At 24.8% G+C, this 20,438-nt stretch overlaps 1 protein-coding gene across 1 annotated transcript in view; it reads right to left on the reverse strand.

The window, feature by feature from the left end:
- Positions 1-3,078: 3,078 nt before the first annotated feature.
- Positions 3,079-20,438, reverse strand: part of LOC132929954 (neuropeptide CCHamide-1 receptor-like) — a 142,986-nt gene continuing 125,626 nt past the window's right edge. The window contains exon 6 of the mRNA XM_060995608.1: positions 3,079-6,298. The gene's annotated coding sequence lies outside the window, so the exon portion shown is untranslated. The remainder of the gene's footprint in view (positions 6,299-20,438) is intronic.

The raw sequence follows: 20,438 nt of genomic DNA on the forward strand, positions 1-20,438 counted from the left end.
TTAATATAAAAAAAAAAAAAAATGAACTCTAAGATTTAATATCAAATATATCCTTTGCCACTATTTCTAATAATCCATCTAGATGTATAAAAACGGAGTAATTGGTCTCGTGATTTAATTGTTTAAATATCCTAAAAATGAAAAATAAAATAATGAAATAAAATAAACAAAACTAGTTTGAAGTAGTCAATGGAATCCAGCTTCTATCATGCCTATGTATACTATTATCTACTTAGCTTATTGTGTTATTTTGTATAAAAATTGTAAATGTTTTATTGTTCCTTTATAATAAATAAAAAAAAGTAAAAATAAAAATGTCCTTATGAATAATGTTTTTGATTTATAAAAAATATATATTGTCATTCGTTGTTAAAATATGTAATTTTATTCAATTTTGAACTTCAAATGGCTATAAAAAATAATTGTGTTTGTATATTTTACTTTTTTGTTTCTATTATGAAGTACTCATAAGAAATATTATATTGAATTTTTAAACATTGACATATTTAAACATTATACATTTTTTTATTACAAACTACTTATAGCTTATAATTTTCGTAATTTTGACAATAAAGACGCATACATTATGCGTAATTTGATAGGGTCACAAAAACAAGGTACAAAATGTATTTGAGCGTGGATTATCGAATGAGTTGGACGTTTCATCGTAAATATAATATTTAGTGATATAGATCGAACTCTGTCTACATTTGTGTGATTAAAAGACTATAAATTATCCGATTTCAATTTATGTACGAAGTATGACTACTATAAGGCAAAAACCGATAATATAATGCACAACAATCATTATTAAAACACAATTTATTTGTAAATAATATTTAATTACATCGTAATACGTATTAATGAAAATGCAGGAATAATCTCTGTGAAATTAAGTGGCGATGAGAAAATTGTATTTTATTCGTGTGATGCGCTCTGGACGGCCGTTGATCTGAATCATTTGTCTGTATGATACTGCCGGTAGATTGCTATATCGTTATTGTTATACATTGAAAGTTATAATAAGTTAGCTGTCTCTAATATAATAATATAACAAAACATATTAATATATTAATACAGTATTTTAATATTTTTGTTCAATATCATAGTCAAAAATTTATCAACATTTTGAAATATTTAATTCTTATGTAACTATATTATAGAAATATAGCTACATTACTCGTGAACAGTTTTCAATTCATTTTTGGGCTCTTAAAAACCAAAATACTTACTTATTAATGGTTTAAGAATACGCAGATTGTTCGATTATATGATCTTTCAGATTTTAAATTGGTATGTGTGTTTAAGACATCAAATTACTTCTTAACTCTTAAATTTTGATTTAGTGAAGTTTGAATGTATAAAAAAAGGGTGGCAAGTGAGTCAATATAATCGAATAATTTGTACAATAAAATTAATAAAAATGTAGGTATCGCTCTATTGTACATTATGACGTGTCGTATAGGTCATGTGTATGTTAAATTTGAATTCAATGATATATCATTGTATACAGTCTGTCGGTGTGTATATTTCATGATGTGTTTTTTTTATATAGCTTTTAAGTTTTGTTATAAAAAATCGTTCTGAAAAACATTGAATATGTACTTCATTATTTCAATATAAAAAATGATTTCACATGTGTCTGCGAATGTCTCGTATGATGGGTTAAGTCTTGGTCTGCTAACTTAAAAATTCACGTGTCAATACTTTATGTTCTTACTATACATAATTAAATGTACTTACGTGATAAAATTTATAAATATATGTTTATAATATATTGTATACCTATGTATATTATAATCAATGATATTAACGAAGAAATCAAAATCTACAAGAACTTTAAAATATTTTAATTTTTACATTCTTACTTTTTTAAATGTTATTTAACAATAATTCTGTAGAAATTTAAACTTAGTGAATCAACTTCTTTCCATGTTATTTAAGGATTAGTATATAGAAAGTGAGAATTTTACAGGTTTTCGTAGTTAATTTTTATATAATAACTTAAAATAAAAACATCGAACATTATAGAAATCTATCAAAATCATAATATCTAAAAAAAAATAATCAATAATATCGTTTTTATCTTTTTACTCACTCATACATACAAACACTGGATTACTGGAATGAAATATAGTTTGATTTCCCTCAATAAAAGTGGAAACGCTAAAAAAACAGATTAGACGTGTTGTGTCATATAATTTATTATTCGGTGCTGCAGGTATTTAGATGTAAGAAAACATAAAATGTAATCCTATAAGACATTGTTATTTTGTCAAAAAAAAATAATAGTAAAACTCCTTATAAAATACAATTTATTTTAAAATGGGGGAAAACAAGTATTTCTATATTTATTTTATTTTTGGTATACCTACTTTGTGGTGTGCTATAAAAGCTCCGGAGGGGGATGGGGTCCAGTTAAAATGTAATTTTCCTGAATACAAGATCCGGTGTCGTTGACAAGTGTGGCCGTAAATTCAAATTTTTGTGCTCTCGCCAGAAAATGTATTACATTCAACTGCGCCAACTATGCGTATACCTACTGTTTTCGAATTTATTTAGTTTTGTTTATGTAAATTGAGTCTATAACACAACCTTAATTTTGCACAGTTACTGTAACACATGTATAAATATAGTAACACGGTTAAACCAACTTAATATAATACATGCACTATCCCGGAGAATAAACTATAATGAGTGGTCATAATTGTTTAGGTCTTCTCATATGCGTATGTTCTATTGGTATAACTATAAATAAGGTTATTAACTAAAAAGCTAGTTGAAAAAAATTGGAATTGGATACATCAAGACTGTTAGTTATTTTGTATTAAATACAATGAAGATTGTTTTTTAGTCTTGACACTTTATATTTTTGTCCAATTAAAATAACTGGTTGTTTTTTGAAAATCGATTTTAAACTTTTCAATTGTATTTGTAAAAGTGAGCAGAAACAACTATGGTACAGTTAGAATTTCAAAAAAAGAAAATCTATGTAATAGAACACTCATTTAGTTTTTACGCCTGTTTTTTTTCCGTAGGTACCTATCTATACAATAGGAATATTATTTTTTTTTTTTTTTTTTTTTTTTTAAATGGTTACAAATTAAACAAATTTAACAAATAGGTACAGTTTTGATTACCTACCTCCTGTAAGCTAATAGCTTGTGTTGGAGGTAGGGAGTTATTACATTTACCAATAAAATACAATAAAATAATAATAAAATAATTAGGTAATTTTTTATAATATTACGTACATTGACTTATGAATATGAACACTTTAAAAAATATAATACAATAATAGAGAAGAAAAGACACAGTGATGTAAAGTTTTAACATAAATAAATTAGTAATACATTTAGTTGATACAGCATTAAAGCAAACAAAAAAAGAAAAAAAAACTGTTATATATATAAATTACATACAATTTAGCATTTATACACATTATAATTCAATTCTAAAAATATATATTTATATAATAATCCTTTAATATTAATTTTTTTACTTGTAATAATATTTCTTTTAAAGTCCAGAGGCATAGAATTGTAATAAGTCGGGCCTAGATAATCTACAAATGTTTGACCAAAGGATTTATAGGTATATTTAACTGGACAATCATATTTTCTAATTTCTCTTATATGACTATTATCACTATGTAACTGATCAAAACCAGGTTGTTTAATAATGAACATAATTGCTATTTTTTATATAATTGTCTTACTGGCAAGACCCCTAATTCCTTATAATTTTCAATTGTTGATCCTTTTAGTGAAAGCTTATTAAGGCAAATTCTAACAACGTTATTTTGATTTATTATTAGGTGATTTATAATATTGTCTCGAAGGCCACCCCATACTAATAAACCGTACTGGAAATTGGACTGGTATAGAGCAAAATAAACTAATCTCATTGTTTGCTTTGGAACTATTTTTTTTAGTTTGAACATATTATAGGTTATGAAGCGTAGTTTCCCTAATAGATTGTTAACATGTAAGTTCCATTTCAAGTGATTATCAATAATTATAAATATAGTAACTATAATACTTGATATAAGGTTAGGTTAGGTTACGTTTAGTTAGAGATATTTATCATATGAACTCCTTTATGGATTTCAAGACAACTTTTTTTTATTCTTAAAAGATCTAACGCTATAGGTGTATTTTTTACAAGCTGAAAATATAGTAGCCCTGTCCACCTACCTATCGATTTTACTTCTTCAAAAAGTGTTTATGTCCGAAAAATCGTAAATAAAATCACAAAAGTGTACCTCAAAGATCGCACAGTACAATGTTTATATTATTTTCATAACGGTAAGGATCGTCTATAAATATAATAGCTGTAGCTATCGTGCAGAACGCCAATATATAGGTAAGTGTACAATTCTGAATGCGTTTTTCCGAAGACAATCGAACGGCTCATACTGTTTTCTACCCGTATAGTGTTAACTGTTAATAGATATTTCGCCACAAAAGCGATTATTATAAACGTGGTTTAATGCGCGTACAAGGGTTTAAAGTTGGCCATATAGGCCATGCTATTAATTTTATGGAAATTTAAATAATAATACCATACTGGGCATGGTGGGCATAGGTGGTTCGGAATACCATACTTGCGGTTAATAGTTCGTGAAATTCAGTTTACGGGGCGTATACAAAGGATCTTTTTTGTTCAGTCAAATCGATTGTGTGTACAATAATTTCGGTACGTGCAAAATAATAATATAATTATAAGTAGTAAATTATAATTGTACCTATACTGTTAGCCATACAAATTAATACATTCAGCTAGGGACGTATTTAGAGGGAGGTTTTTGATATCACTGGTATCTCTCCAATATCAAAACAAGTTCAACCCTACTTCCCCCTTTACTTCTAACACTTTCAGTTTTATAATTTTTTTTTTCTGTTAGGTTTAGATTAAATATTATTTTAAAGCTAACAAACTCTATTATCACAGTATATTGTCCATTGAATTTTGTTAATCATATATTTTAACCATGAAATATTTTATAAAGTCATGTAGATAATATATTACCTATATATTAATGTAGGACAAAACTAAACAAAATAATATACTTTTCAAATGTTCATTACAAAACTTCAAAATATACATTATATTTATTTATTTAAACGTTATATTAGCATACACGCCCACGAGGGATTAAGTATAATATGGTAATACAATCTTATCTTAAAATTATTACAATCGCTATTGGCATAGGTATTAACTAATACAGAACATAAATAATGCTTTATAAACTGGAACAAATAAGTTAGGTAGTAATATCAGTTAGGTTAGGTTAGGTAAATATAATATTTAACATACACGGGCGTAAGACCTAAAACATAATATTACAAATATTGAGTGTGAAAAAGAACAAACATTGCACAATAAATTAGCCATTGTTACTTAATAATATATTGTATATAAATATAATGAGAAAGACTTATTGAAGTAAATATAGAATACAAATTAAAGAAAATAACTGTTAGTAATCAAAGGCTGCAACCATTAAAAAGTTAGCAGGGGAGCTTAAAATATTATTTTTATTTGAAAATAATGGATAAAATTTCTGATATTTTACTGTAAAAATAGAAGTTATATAATTCACAAATCAAATTACGCGATATAACATTTTTAAATAAATGTACATTAAATGACTGAAAAATAATGGTTTGTATCCTATACAAATCTCTCATATCAAATAAATCGAGAGTTTTCATCTCATTACATTCTCGGGCTCTGCAATCAAGAGAATTATTATAACTGTAGAATGTACAATATAATGGAATTACAAACAATATGGGACTGACATTTAGGAACATGTACATTTTATTAATGAAATATTTTAGGACAAGATATCAAGCCATTTATCAGCTAGACAAAAACATAATATATCAGTATACCATACGTCCAACAATAAGAGAATAAAAATTAAGGCCAGTCCGAATTAAAGATGGAGATATTAACTCAGGTGGATTAATGTTGAAATGTACATGTCGCTTATAAGCAGTAAAAGACGTAAAAATCTTCTTTGAAAATTATGGTATTAATATTATTTTAACATATTTTATTTTTTATTTCGTATAAAAAAAAACAGGTAATATTGTAAACTAGTAGATTTATAGCTTAGTTCAGTGAGCCTAATACATTTTATATAATATAAATATATTATATAAAATGTATATGAAATTTTCAAAAAAAAAAAAAAACATTCAATTTTGACAAATTATTAACAATAAATTGTAGGGAGACTTCTCTTACATATCCTTATTCCTTGTAAATCTTCTGTGGCTCTGAGCTGTGAAATATGTCATATAATATTATATAATGATTATTAGTTATCAATTATACACATAATTTATGTCAAAGATACACATTATACAGTCACTACAGCAGCGGTTCCGTTTTTTTTCTGTGCACGTACCGTTATAGTTATAGAAATCAGCGTTGGTATAATAGACTTGAATTTTTTTGAGTATTATAATATGCTATTAATTAATATTAAAACCGTTTCTTCGTATTCTCCTGGTTTACGTTACGAATGCAAACACCACCGTAAATGCGTAATTCATGTGTTATTTTTTTTCAATCGCGTTATTATGACGAACGAGATATACCGCAGCGTAATTCTCAAAAATACTATTTCTGGCATCTGTACACATTGCACGATTAGCGCCAAAGGCAATGTTTGTTCCAAACATTTGGGACGCAATTAAACTTGGAACAGAGGGGTAAAAACCGTCCTTTACCCGATTGTATTATGATTGACTCAAAGTGAAAGTATAATCAAACAGTAGGTATAGGTAAAAAAAAATATATTTACCTCACCAGCCACGACCTAAAATGCTTTTACCAGAAAATAGACATTATAATATTATATTTAAATCTATTGACGTGCATATATTATACAGAATGATTCACTAAGCATGCGCACTCAATTTTTTCTTTAATAATGGATATATTTGGATTTTGGTTTAACCCTAAAAAGTTAATTGTGAATATTTATGTAATTTTATAGGTCACTTCTACTGTAAATTATGTAGGGAATAATAATTAATTGTAAAATTTTTTGAAAATTTTAATCTACTTGATTCACAATTTAAATGATTAGATTCTCAGTTATTGAAATGTTTATAGTAAGGATAATAGTCTTTAAAAATGGTTTCAATAAGTTATGATACAGGGATGTAATATCTGATCTAGTATGTATTATACTTTGAAATTTTTTACAAATTATAGATTTTGATGATTAATATCAGTTGCTAAAATTTTCAAATATCCATAGTCCACACAACATCCAAATCAGTTATCATGGATCTATTATCCTATTATCCTTAGTGATAACTCAAAAACTACTCAATCGAATTTTGATTTGGTACGTCAAAATGTTCAGAACAAATATCTATTAAATAATTTACAATATGAAAGAAAGTTTTTTTTTTTATAAAAAAACAGAAGATTGAATATCTTCAAGTAGTACAAAAAAATTAAGAATTTGAAAGTATAGGCATAAGGTATATTTATAAAAATGCAAAAAATGCATATATATTATATAAATTCATTATAAGAGAAAAAAGAGATTAACTTGATTAGTGAATCACTTTTTTTATGATTTGTTCATGAAATTATAGACGTAGTGCTTTGTGATTTGTGTAATTATTTTCGACTAGTCGGTTGATTTTTAGGCAGTCACACGTCTATTACACCGAACCAAATTGAAATCGGCTCGTTTAGAAATAGTAATTAAATATTTATATTATTTGATCTATAATGGTTTTACGTAAATAATATACTAATGAATGTCCCATATCAGACATAAATAAAATTATGTAAAATATAATACCATGCTATACCATCTGATTGTCAACAGCTCAGTAGTCAATATTTTATTGTGCACTTGCGGTACAATACAATCATAATTTATTATGTATAATTTTTGCATTAATAAACCAATAAAATCAAATTAAAAAAAATCAATACACTTTAACGAAGTTAACAAAACAATTGTAGTAATAAATTTTGTTGCAATCAAAGTTCGAACAGCATCAATAAATATGTTTCGGGCGATTCTTTTTGTAATCGACTTCCTAGATTTGACAGAAGTCTGTATGGAAGTTTTCGAGATTGCTATTCAAATGGAAAATACCATTACTGAGGAAGAAATATATTCAACTATAATAATATATAAGTAATTATTATTATATATTGTACTAATGTTATTGTACAAGATACGTAATATTTGAAAACGGGTACAACAACAGTTGCTTATTTAAACACTGCGTTAACATGATTTTGTTATTGAAATGAGTTGAAACGTATCATTAGTACATCGATAGTGGTGTTATTTGAAGGAAACCAGACTAATATTTGCTTCAACGTATAAAGTAGGTACATTTAAAAATTATATAAAATCTTCTTTTTAGGCCATTGATGTAATCGATAAACAAACTAATTTTTAATTTTTTAATTACTGATAACCGACCAGCCGTTTCCATTCAAAGAAGTTGGTATATAGTGGTCATTTACACATTTAGACACAACTACACACTGCATAGTGTGATTAATATGATTAATAATATTAAAATATTCAGTAAGCTTGTATCCATATACCCGTACACATTTAATTTTTACAAATTTTGAAACATTTTTTTTTTAAACGTGTAAATAAAAAATTAAAACTTTAAATATTTTTATTTGATTTATTTTAGCAACATTCAGGATCAACTGCAGTTGTTGTTGTTTACTATCAACCCTACTACCTATTTGATACTTGTATCAAAATAGTTTGTGATGGTGTTTGGTTAGAAATCGTGAACAGAAGCGTAATAAAATATTTACACACGTTTTGTATTCGTTAATAAGTTTATTTCGACGATTATTTACAAAAATAATGAAAAAAAATATACACAAACGTTCTTCTGTTGTGCTTTCAAAATATACTTTCATTATGTCGAGTATGTCATTGATAAACAAACGTCACATTATAATATATTTCATATCATTTTTTTTATAATTCCCTCTTTATTCTTACATTTTATCATTTTAAATAATATTTAAAAAAATGAATGCTTATAATAATGTAATGTACACGTGAGTACGAGAAAAGAATAATGCGTTTCAAATTGCTTTAGAAATGCATTAGTTCGCAAGCGAACGTTTTACATGTAATCTATTATTGTGATATAATCATAAGTGACACATGGTTTTATTTTAAAAAACTCAAGTTGAATATAACTTTTGGTTTTTATTGATCTTTAAAACAAATTATTTTTTAGATTAAGAATAGAGCCATGAATGTTTAGAATAGAAAAATATGCTCTGATCGTCAATCTCAAAGTAGGTTTTCGGTAGAAAATTGGAATTATTTCAGTAATTTAAAAAAATTGGAGATGAGGATACGAACATTCGTTAAAATATTTTGTATTATTTTATTTTTATAATAAACTGACGTTGAGGTTCATAATTCGTACTCGTAATTTATTTTCAATTGTCATGCGGCGACCGTAGTTGAGCCAACAAGATCGGACATTATTATAATGTTGAGCTCCTTCTGAATGATTGTACTTGAAATTTGTTTGGTAATATTTTTATGTAATTTTTGGCAGGGGTAAATAAACACCATAAAAATGTTTGACTTGATTATTAGGTAAATTATATTGTATTGGCATCGCAGATATAATCAATTTGTTTTTGTTTTGTTTTAACAATTAATGGCTTTAAATAAATAGAATGATAAAATACATAATAATACTTTTAACTGCCTTACATATACTTATCTGTATGGTATATTATAACAATTGGTACTAATAACTAATGAATACAATTTTAATAAACTTTTTAGAAATATTGCTAATAAATTCATATACAAAATATCTTTTTTTGTGAATATGATTTAAAAAAATCGGGAAAACCATTTTTCTCATATGACTTTTGTAGTTACGCGAGGTGAATTTAAAATGACAAAAAAATACTGTAATTTTATCTTAAAATCTTGCGTCATTTGTAATATTTTTTTTAAAAATGTATAAAACAATTTATAGTCACACACAGATCCTATTGTTTTTGTCTCCAAAGTTAGATAAATTCAAACTAGTTATTTTTTTTAACTTTATAAGAATAGAAGATTTTATTTTTTCATTTTTGAAATAATATGATTGTTTATATGATTTATAGTAACTGTATTAAACTGTTATGACTTTGGGAGGTGATGTGGTAGTAGTATAATATTTTATATCTGAGAGCCTGCTATTTTTAATTATTGAGGTAAAAAATAGGTATGTCCAAAGTGATGAAAATTTTATCAAAAGGAAATGTCTACTTACTAACTATAGGCGTTAGTGTGTAGCTTAAATCCGTTGTCTGACTTCAAATCCTTGTGGATGATTTATCGTTGCATCTTATGCACTGCTGATATAAAACTGTCACAAACGTGTTAGATATAAGATCCAATATGATACCAAAAATATGAAAAATTTAGTGCAATACCTAGGTACTTATTTAATTGTTTGAGGTAGTTTCCCATGTTTCATCTTTGTAGAATGGCTTTTTTTTTTTATTTATTTATTAATAAAACTTAACTTAAACTAAAACTTATAACAAATTTTAATAAAACAATTTTCAAGTTGTTTTTCATTGTTATTTGGACAAATTGCTTTAAAAATATAATTATTTGTTATCTGAAACAGAAAATAATAAACATTTAAAATAACTAATATTAGTTATAAACAACAATACAATAACGCAGTCGAGCGTTACACGAAACATTTTACTCTAAAATTGTTTATTTGCATTCTTTGGTGTTTGTTGATGCTAAAAGCGTAAATTATTATGAACTTTTAGATATTTGTGTTCTGTCTGCTTTTGGTATGATAATTTTAACATGATGTCAGCAGAGATAAATATAGAAAAATATAATTTTATAAAAGTATAACATTGTATTTTTATTGTATCAGCTATTGGGCGAGTATTTTTAATTTGAAAAAAAAAAACGAAATATTGTTAGTCGTTACGCATTATATCTGAAATACTTTTTATTATAAAGGTATAGCTATCAGAAAAATAATCAACGAAACTTTGAAATACTTAATGACTGTGTGCCTTATTGCATTTTAGTTTTTACGATGTTTCCGGAAAGATAATAAACATAAGACACAGTTAAAAGTAAAAATGTATTTGTAACACAATAGAACTTATTTAAAATGCATATTATACTTATCTATGAGGAGTTAGATATTTGATATTATATAATATCTACACGCCAGTTACATTATAAAATAGTTGTAAATATATTATTAATTAATACAAAATACTACTACAATTTTAAGCAATCGCCCCCCATGAAACACTCATGACTCACACAGAAACTAATGATCGCGCCCAGTCTTATGTCAGTCATTTTGGCAATTTTTTACTTACATTTTACATTAAATTGTTTATGTCATAATCCATACAACTATTATTTTGTAAAAAATATTTATCAATGAATAATTTACTTAATTTTTAATCATTGTATTTATAATTATTGAATTAGTTTAACATATTTATGGTGAATCCAATGTTAAAATAACTAATGTTTAGAACTAACTATTCATCTCAAAAACTATTTCAAAAGCTTTAAAAAAAAAAAATTAATAAAATACTTGATAATTTTGTTCATAATAATATTATTCTCGAGAATCATGGTTGCCAATAATATTATGATATAAGCAAATTCTAAAAAAAATAAATAATATTAATTTTTAACTATTAAGATACTCAAGACAAATTATTTTAAATTTTTCTTGCATCCTTAATTATTTTTGTATTTTTGAAGTGAATCCAACATCTTCAACTCTCTTCAGAAAATGATAATAATAATATAACAGTATAAACAGTACCAGACGGAGTCCATTAATCTCCGGTACATTGCTAGACCAATATTTACGGTAAAGTATATAATCTATAAGACGACAAGGTAAGTGATATTGTTATTATATATGGTGCTTTGATAATATACTATGCATATTTGATCATACTTAGGTTTATAGGTGAATTCGGTACAATGACGGTCGGTGATAGATTCAAACAACAGCTTTTGTCCAAAAATCTAGAACATTTTACTAAATACTAAATAACATTTTCTATACTAAAATATTGTAAGAAATAAAATAAATCATTATTATGTTAGTGATTGAATACACGGTTGAATTTTGTATATTAGTAGTGTACATTGTTTATTTTCATCGTGTATGCACTTTAATGTGTTCAGAGTGATTATTTTAAAGGTAAACACTGTCCGAAAATATTTACGTTTTCGAAAATATTTTAATTTAATTTTAAATAATTATGAGAAACATTTTTAATTTCATATTCTGAAGAAAAATATTTTTTGTGAATTTTAAATGAGTAGTTAATTATTATACTATATAAGATAGATTAAAATATGATCTTTCAGCGGAGAAATAATAATTAGAGATATATCGTATATCTCACAAAATTTTAGTCATATCAATATGCATTTATCCGATCTTTGAATATATTTATGTAACTAATGAATTACTAGTTAATAAATCGATTTTTATGCATTGAAATTCTCAGAAAAAATCTGTAATTTTTTTAATAATAAATTAAATGTATTCTGTCTTTCGAAAAAGTAAGACATTTAAAAAATAATAATGATTTTAAAATTACTTAAAATATATTGTTATTTTGCATTAATTTCTATCTTTATCATGATCGTTAATAATTTTTGGATATAATTGGTAATTATTATGAGTATATACTAATAAAATAATTACAGTGTATTGTAAATATATTATAATTTTATAACTTTACTATATTGTCTAACCATGGATTTAAGCTGTGATGATACTGTTTCAAAAAACGAGGTGAATAAAAAAAAAAAACAAAAAAAGAAAACATCTAGAAAAATGGAAATCATCGTTATCGATGGGTCATTAACTTTAATGCTGAGGGTTCCTCGATCCTAACAAACGGATAAATTATGAATGTATGCATAACACATTCGCTAACGAATATTATACTGTTATTAAGAATTAAAGATTAAAAAAAAATGTTATATTACTACTTGGAAAATAACATTTTTTATTAAAAGGTGGCTTATATCAATTAATATTTTAAGTATTTTCTAATGATTATACATACACATAGTTCACTATTAAAGTATAGTATATCATATTTTTTTTAACAGATTCACGGGTCGTTAAGGTCAATTGCTACAAAACACATTTCCTTTCATCTTTTTTTTTTCCAGAGCTATTTTCTTACAATTTTCCACTTCTAGTGATATGATGACCTTTTGAAACTCTGTCATGCCATCATTTCTACGATCTTTTTCTTTCTGGTTTCCAGTTCACGACTTCTTTTGTGACTGTGTTAAATATTATACCATGGGCTAGCTATCTTATTTTTTTAGTTCTAATTACTCCAGTAATTTTTGATTATCTAATGGCGTTATATATTTCTTCCTTTGAACTTGGAATAAGTTTAAAACAAAGTGGACATTTGAAAATATTGTAAAAAATTGGGTGGGTGGGTTATATGTATATATATATTTAGGATTTGTCGTAGATGAACGGAATTTGTTGTACTTAACAAAAGTCAAAAATATGTATACATATTTTTAATTATGTCGTTGTTATTATTATGACGCGGCGAGGACTAATATTCCCGATCCCCTTGGTAAATACACAAAACCAGACATCTATTTATTTTCCGGCAGAAAAAAATGGTTATATTTTATTTAATATATCTTTGTTGGGGTATACTTTTAGAATTAATAATAACTACAAAATTGAATTGTCTTAGACTATTTTTTGTGCTCATCTATAACGAATAAAAAATGCTAAAAAATTTAAATGAAAAAGGTTAGGCTAGTTTAATAAATATATTACACGATGTTGAGTTATTATTAATGAAAGACTTCCTTTACAACAGCTAGCTTTCTCTGTCTATAACTTTGTTTGCTTTTTTATTAATCATAACATAACCTCGGATTTATGTCCATTAGTTTTTTTTTTTACAATTTTTATAATTCAATATTTTAAATTTTGAGTGCTCCGCTCACATTGCTCCGATGAATGTATTGTTCTTATAATGAAGTGTGTGTATGTGTTTTTTATGCCTGAAAATTTTTTTTATAAAATTAGTTCAATCTTCAAAATCAATGATGATTTTTGGTGGTTAGGTTTTATTTATATTTTGAGGAATCAAAAGTAAAATATTTACATTTATTTTCGAAATGATTGTAATAAATTAAAAAAAAAATACGGTAATATTTTTAGCTGTAATTAAAAAATGAATTAAGTACCATAGTTACTTGATACTATTTTACCAATTATCTATTGATCATTTTTAAATTTTTATTCAGTTAATTTTTAAATTTCTTCGTTCTTTTTGAACTATTTATGTACATTTTAAATTTGTTACTAGATAATTTTTTATTTAAGTTGATATATTGTCAAAATGAATAAAACGATCTTCTCTGCTTTAAATAATTTTTTATTCTATTAAATTATTTATCATTGAATCCAATTTTAACACATTAATTTATTAATATTTAATGACACAAGTTACTCTAGACACCTAATGTACACCAGAGCAGTTATTTTCTTATGACGGTTTTTTTATGAGCGTTATTTAAACTTAAAATGTTGTTTAATAGTAAATTGGGTATTCGAACGAACAATAACAATTGTATATCAATTATAAGGATTTAAAACTTTTAAATTAAATAAAATACGTAGAAATCAAAAATAAGGTACTCAATAAAATTTTTAGTGAACTACCCTATTCGTCTAAATTAAAAAGAAAACAATCATTTCATTAATAAAATACTTTTTGTTCATTATTCAATATTTATTTTTATACAATTAAACTTCATGTTTTGCATGGTTTTTTTGTGTCTACGTTTGTTCTGTAAATAATATTTGATTAAGCAAGTGCATTTAAATGTCTGAATACTCTGTAGAAAGAAAAAAATAATTCGTTTGAAGATAATTAATTATTTAATGATCCAAAATGGTACAATACCGTCAATGAATTAAAAAAAAAGAACAAAAAGAATACGTATATTTTTTGCAGAGATTTAAACCACTATAGGAATTATTTATATCACAACATGTAGATTTAAATCGTTTAAGTTTTACTTAAAATTGTGTACAGAATATTGGTTATTTATTAAATTCATACACATAGAAATACATAAAAAGATAATACAGTTATCCCGATATAACCCTTTAATATTATTTACGCCTCTTAGTGTAGTTGAATTTCGAAAGGTATATTTATTTTATTGGTAGGATCGTTCTAGGAAAACATCTCTGTATATCAACAAAGCTTTTGCGGATGTTAAAGTGGTTTATTGGTTTTTTTTTTATTTAATTACGATTTGTTTATCTATGTCAAGACGAATAAATAAACGATTTATTTTGGAGCTAAATATATTATGTTATTTATGTATTTCTATGTAAACTGCATACATATATAAAATATATTTAAAATAATTTGATTTAATATATTTTATCTGCTGCTTCTGTGCTTGGCGAATATTTCAGTTATGTCATCGGATAAGATATTTTCGATAGACATTTTTTTATGTTTGACTATATTTATAGATAGATAGATAGATTAGTATACTCTTAATAATTTTATTATCATGAATACGATTTAATAGTATACTTAAATATTGTAATGTGTAGACAATTATTGATTAAATTATATTTGTTTCTTATTTTTTGTTATGTTTAATATTATTGTATTCATGTACCATGGCGTAGTGTGCATACCACGGATATTGTATATCGCACAATACATTATAAAACTAAATTACAGGTAATTATTCTAATGAATCAAATGCACCACATAAAATGGAATTTCTGTGGTTGTGTCACTAAAGTACAATGTGTTTAATTGTCAATTAATAACGCTACTCATAGCTCAACTATAATTAATGAGACGTGGCTATTCGTATATGAGACAGTCGTAAAATTATTTTTTGGATTTGAAGATGATCTTCAGTCGCTATAGTATAGCTACGAAATAGATTGATAAAAGCACTAAATACATTACATATTAGTTATAATTAATAAATATAATTTTTAATGTGACATAATCTTGTATAGTACAGTGTTATGTGATGCTAATCTTTTTTTTTTAATGAATCAAATAATTGTTTTAAATCAAAAATAATTTATTTCAGAATTAAATATGTAAAATTCTATACAATCAACAGGCAAACAATTATTAAATAAATACGTATCATTCTTTCAAAAAAGTATAAAAATTTCTGAAATTACTGTACAATTATTAAAATATTTGATTTATAAATGAATGAAAGAAAACCGTTTTTAAACATATTTGTTTAGGGTGTGAGAAATTTTACATCCAATTAAAAATAATTGAACAATTATCATAATATAAAAACTAAATAATACTCAAAATTAAACATTATTTGTTTATTAATAAAGCAAAAAATGAAAAACTAACAATAAAAAGGAGGAAAAAAAGAAAGTAATAATAAATTATAAAAACTAGTGAAAAATAAATTATCAAATTTTACTCAAAGTGAAAATTCTTAGTATATGTCAAGATTTTTTAAAGTTATTTATATTAAATTTTAGTTTTTAACAAAAATAAATTGCATTATTCAACCGACCGAATTCATTCTTACAAGAAGGCAGAGTCAGATTGATATATTTTTTAAATTATGTTTTATATAAATGTGTATTTTCAATAATTGAATTTTTATTTCTATTGAAAGTAAGTATCTACCAAGTTACTATTATACAGGAAATCAAACTTAAAAACATTCAAAATATTAAAAGTGATCTCTGGTGACTAGAATAGTTTTTTTTTTTAAATTGAACACTATAAACTTAGATTTGTTAAATAAAGACAATAAAGTTTTATAAAGTCGTTGTTAAACTATGATAAAATGTCACGTGTAATATTTACAGTTCATTACAATTATAACAGTATAGTTTGTAAAACATATTACATCAAAATTAACTTTTAAATTAAATTAGCCATTAATATTCAGGGTGAAAATAAAGGGTCTTGCGTAACACCACGAGCATCAGTATTAGCGAGTATTAGGCTTTCTAATGTAATTAATAATTTTAACTACTTGGATCCTATTACTTAAATAAGAACATATTAAATCATTTGATATATCTATATAAAGCTTTAATTTCAACACCATGTAGTTTTTTAGTAATTTATTGTGGTTTATTGAATTTAACACTTTTTTATGCCGAAAAAATGTAGTACGTAATATATGCACTGGCCTTATTTAAATTTTCATGAATCAGTTTGTTCACTAAAAATTACATAGTCATAATTTTTTACTGACACACGGTTTTAGACAAAAGATAATATTTTGGAATTGCATTTGTAATAAAAATATACAGAATAAATGAACTGTTTTAATCATTTTAAAATTCATATTTAGTACATAATTTTATTCTATTCCATTGATTTTATCTTAAAAAATAATTTATACAGACATTTCAAATTTGCATATTTATACTCCATTAGATGATGTTTGAGTATTTTTAGAATAATTTATGGTTACAGCCAATTTAAAATGTAATAAATATAGGTGACAGAGAAGGTATTACCGAATAAAGGTATTTAAAATACTGTAATAATATTTTTTATACATAATAACTAAACGATAATAAGGACTAAACGTAAAAATTCATTTTTTCTAAAATTTAATTTGAATTTTTATAATAAATAACTGGATAAAATAAATGTACTATCTGTGATATTACATTTTAATATTTCATGTCGAAAAAAGAAAAATAATAATTATATAAACAATAGTTAAAATCTGCTGAACAACAATTATTGCACTTTTAGGTAATTTAATTTAAATATTGAGAACATTGATTTGATTCTATACTTACATGGAACGTGACAATACTATTGTACCTATAGGTTAATTAATTGTTAATTAATTTTTGTTTTTGTCAAACCTTGTTGCTGGTCTTCTTATGACTCAATCAACATGTGTGTACAAATACCGAAATTGCGGTAAACATTGGTTACTATGAAACAATTATAAATTGTATTAATTTATTGTGCGATAATATTTATAATGTTGTTAAAATCTTATATGGTATATAAAAAATGCGTTTTCCTATGAAGTTTTAAACAGTTAGTTATACCAAAATTGACTTTTTAAGTATCCAAATTCATTTAGATAAGTTACCATAAAAAAAATAAAAAATAAAATCAATATGAAAAAAAAAAAAATCACGATAGGTAAATAATTGATAATACTCGTATAATTTTCTTATATGATTTTGATCGAAATCTAGGAATATAGTTATTTTACAATAATACAATGGTGTTTTTAATTATGGTTTACTGTGAACACACTATTGCAGGTGTATTCTTATTGGCTATTATAATATGGTGTACTGTAACAACTATAACAACTTCAAGCAATACGGTTATATTTTGTAGACATGGAATTGCGTTCAGGGATATTATAATGTAAACAGAAAGTTAAGCTGCTAGATATTGTTTTTATCATGCTAAAGTTGTGTTTACATACTAAAAAAAAATTTATTTCTCAGATATACCAAATTTTTAAATAAACTTGTAGTTTTATAGAATATACATATACCTAAAGATAGGGAATTCTATGAAGTTGTTTTTTTTTGGGTTTTTTGAATAAAAACTTTTTACAGTTAAAGCGATTTAGTTTTTTCTATGAAACTAATAATAAAAAAAAAAAAACAAATTAACTGAATAAACTTTAAATTCTAGTAGAATGTGTCAAGGTTAGCAAATGACAGGGGATACAAATCAAAATGTCTGGTGTACGATACTAAAAAAGTTTTATTTTGCTCTAGATCATGAATATATATGTTAGGTACCTATTTAAAAAATATTAAAAGTGCGCTGTTGTTTTACTATGAAAATAATATGGTCGAATTAAATAGAGGTGATTTAAACTTTAGAATATAAGAATTACCTGTGCTGTACTTATTCCAAAAAGAACATTAAGACAATTTAAAAAATAGTTAATTGCCTTTGAAATAATTATCAATATCTACTAAAGGGGTAGCTTAAAAAATAACATTTGAAATATATTTTTTTTTACACAAAACTAAATAAATTCTATTTATATGGCATTGTAACAAAACTTGTTTAAAAAAATAAAATAAATAAATAATTCATGATAACTCAATATTTATTTTCAAAATTTGGGGAAAAAACGTTTGTATTATTATATAAAGCGTTTAGGAAAACAAAAATAGGTTTACATTGTATATTCAGTATTATATGTAATCAAAAGTTTGTTGTGAATATTTTAGTTGATGTAGTTACTGTCAAAAACTGGTGTTTGTGTTACGCAAAACGAAAACTGTAATCACGCGTCAAACGCATTAGTGTATGTTTTCTTTTTAATCGAAATTGTTTAGCATACTTACGAAATGTTTGCTCTAAATTTCTCATTAATCCATGATTAATTAAACAAAACAGTCTGGAAACATGGCCGCTAGAACGTTTTATTACCGGACTGTGGGATTTTTACATTTAGCGCGTGCTAAGAATGATGTTACATAGTTTAATAATTTTCCAAATTAGAATTTTGCCCAATTTAGACAGGGAGAGAGAGTGTGAGACAGCACTTTAGGAGCCTGTAGCCTTTAATGGAAAATTCTATTTTTGAGAAGAACTCAACACATTTTATCACGTTTTATAAGTTTTATTAGATAATAACGATTTGACAAATACTATTTTTATCTTGTCAGATATTAATTTCAAATTGTGTATTCAAATATAAAATACCTATATGTTTCGTAATTAATGTGATCGATAAATTTAAGCGTACTAAATTAGAGAACACATATATATCTATAATCTATATACATATAATATATATTATATTACTTTTATTACCTACTGGCTGCTGTTAATATTTTTTGCACGAATTTGTATAATATTTTAATAAGATTATATTATTAACACATTTAATTGATTCCGTTTCACATGCAGACAGTTTAATACTAGTATACCTGTAACGTGTTTATAAATATCTAATCGTATATAATATGTTAAAGGTGCGTGAATGCAGGAACAGAATACTAAAGTTCTATACGGAATCATACACTAGTGTAAATAAAACCGGGCGAATTGGGGAAATCGGTTTTAGTTACAATAGATGTATCCGAATATTTTCTTTAAAAAGTCTTTCTAATTTTATATAGACTAACAATCAATAACTGTTTGTATTAATTAGTAAGTGAATTTTATACTTATTTATTTTTTAAATTTTTCTAATTTATACATGTGTAAATTACTGGAAAAACAGATTTAAAACAAAACGTACTTACACAGAATCATTTTTTTTTTTATGTTTTTGAGTAATCTTAGAGTAAAATCAGCCATTATAAAAACAATATAGTGAATAACTTTTTTGA

The sequence above is a fragment of the Rhopalosiphum padi genome, chromosome 4, assembly GCF_020882245.1.
Source record: "Rhopalosiphum padi isolate XX-2018 chromosome 4, ASM2088224v1, whole genome shotgun sequence".
In the NCBI taxonomy this organism is placed as follows: domain Eukaryota; kingdom Metazoa; phylum Arthropoda; class Insecta; order Hemiptera; family Aphididae; genus Rhopalosiphum; species Rhopalosiphum padi.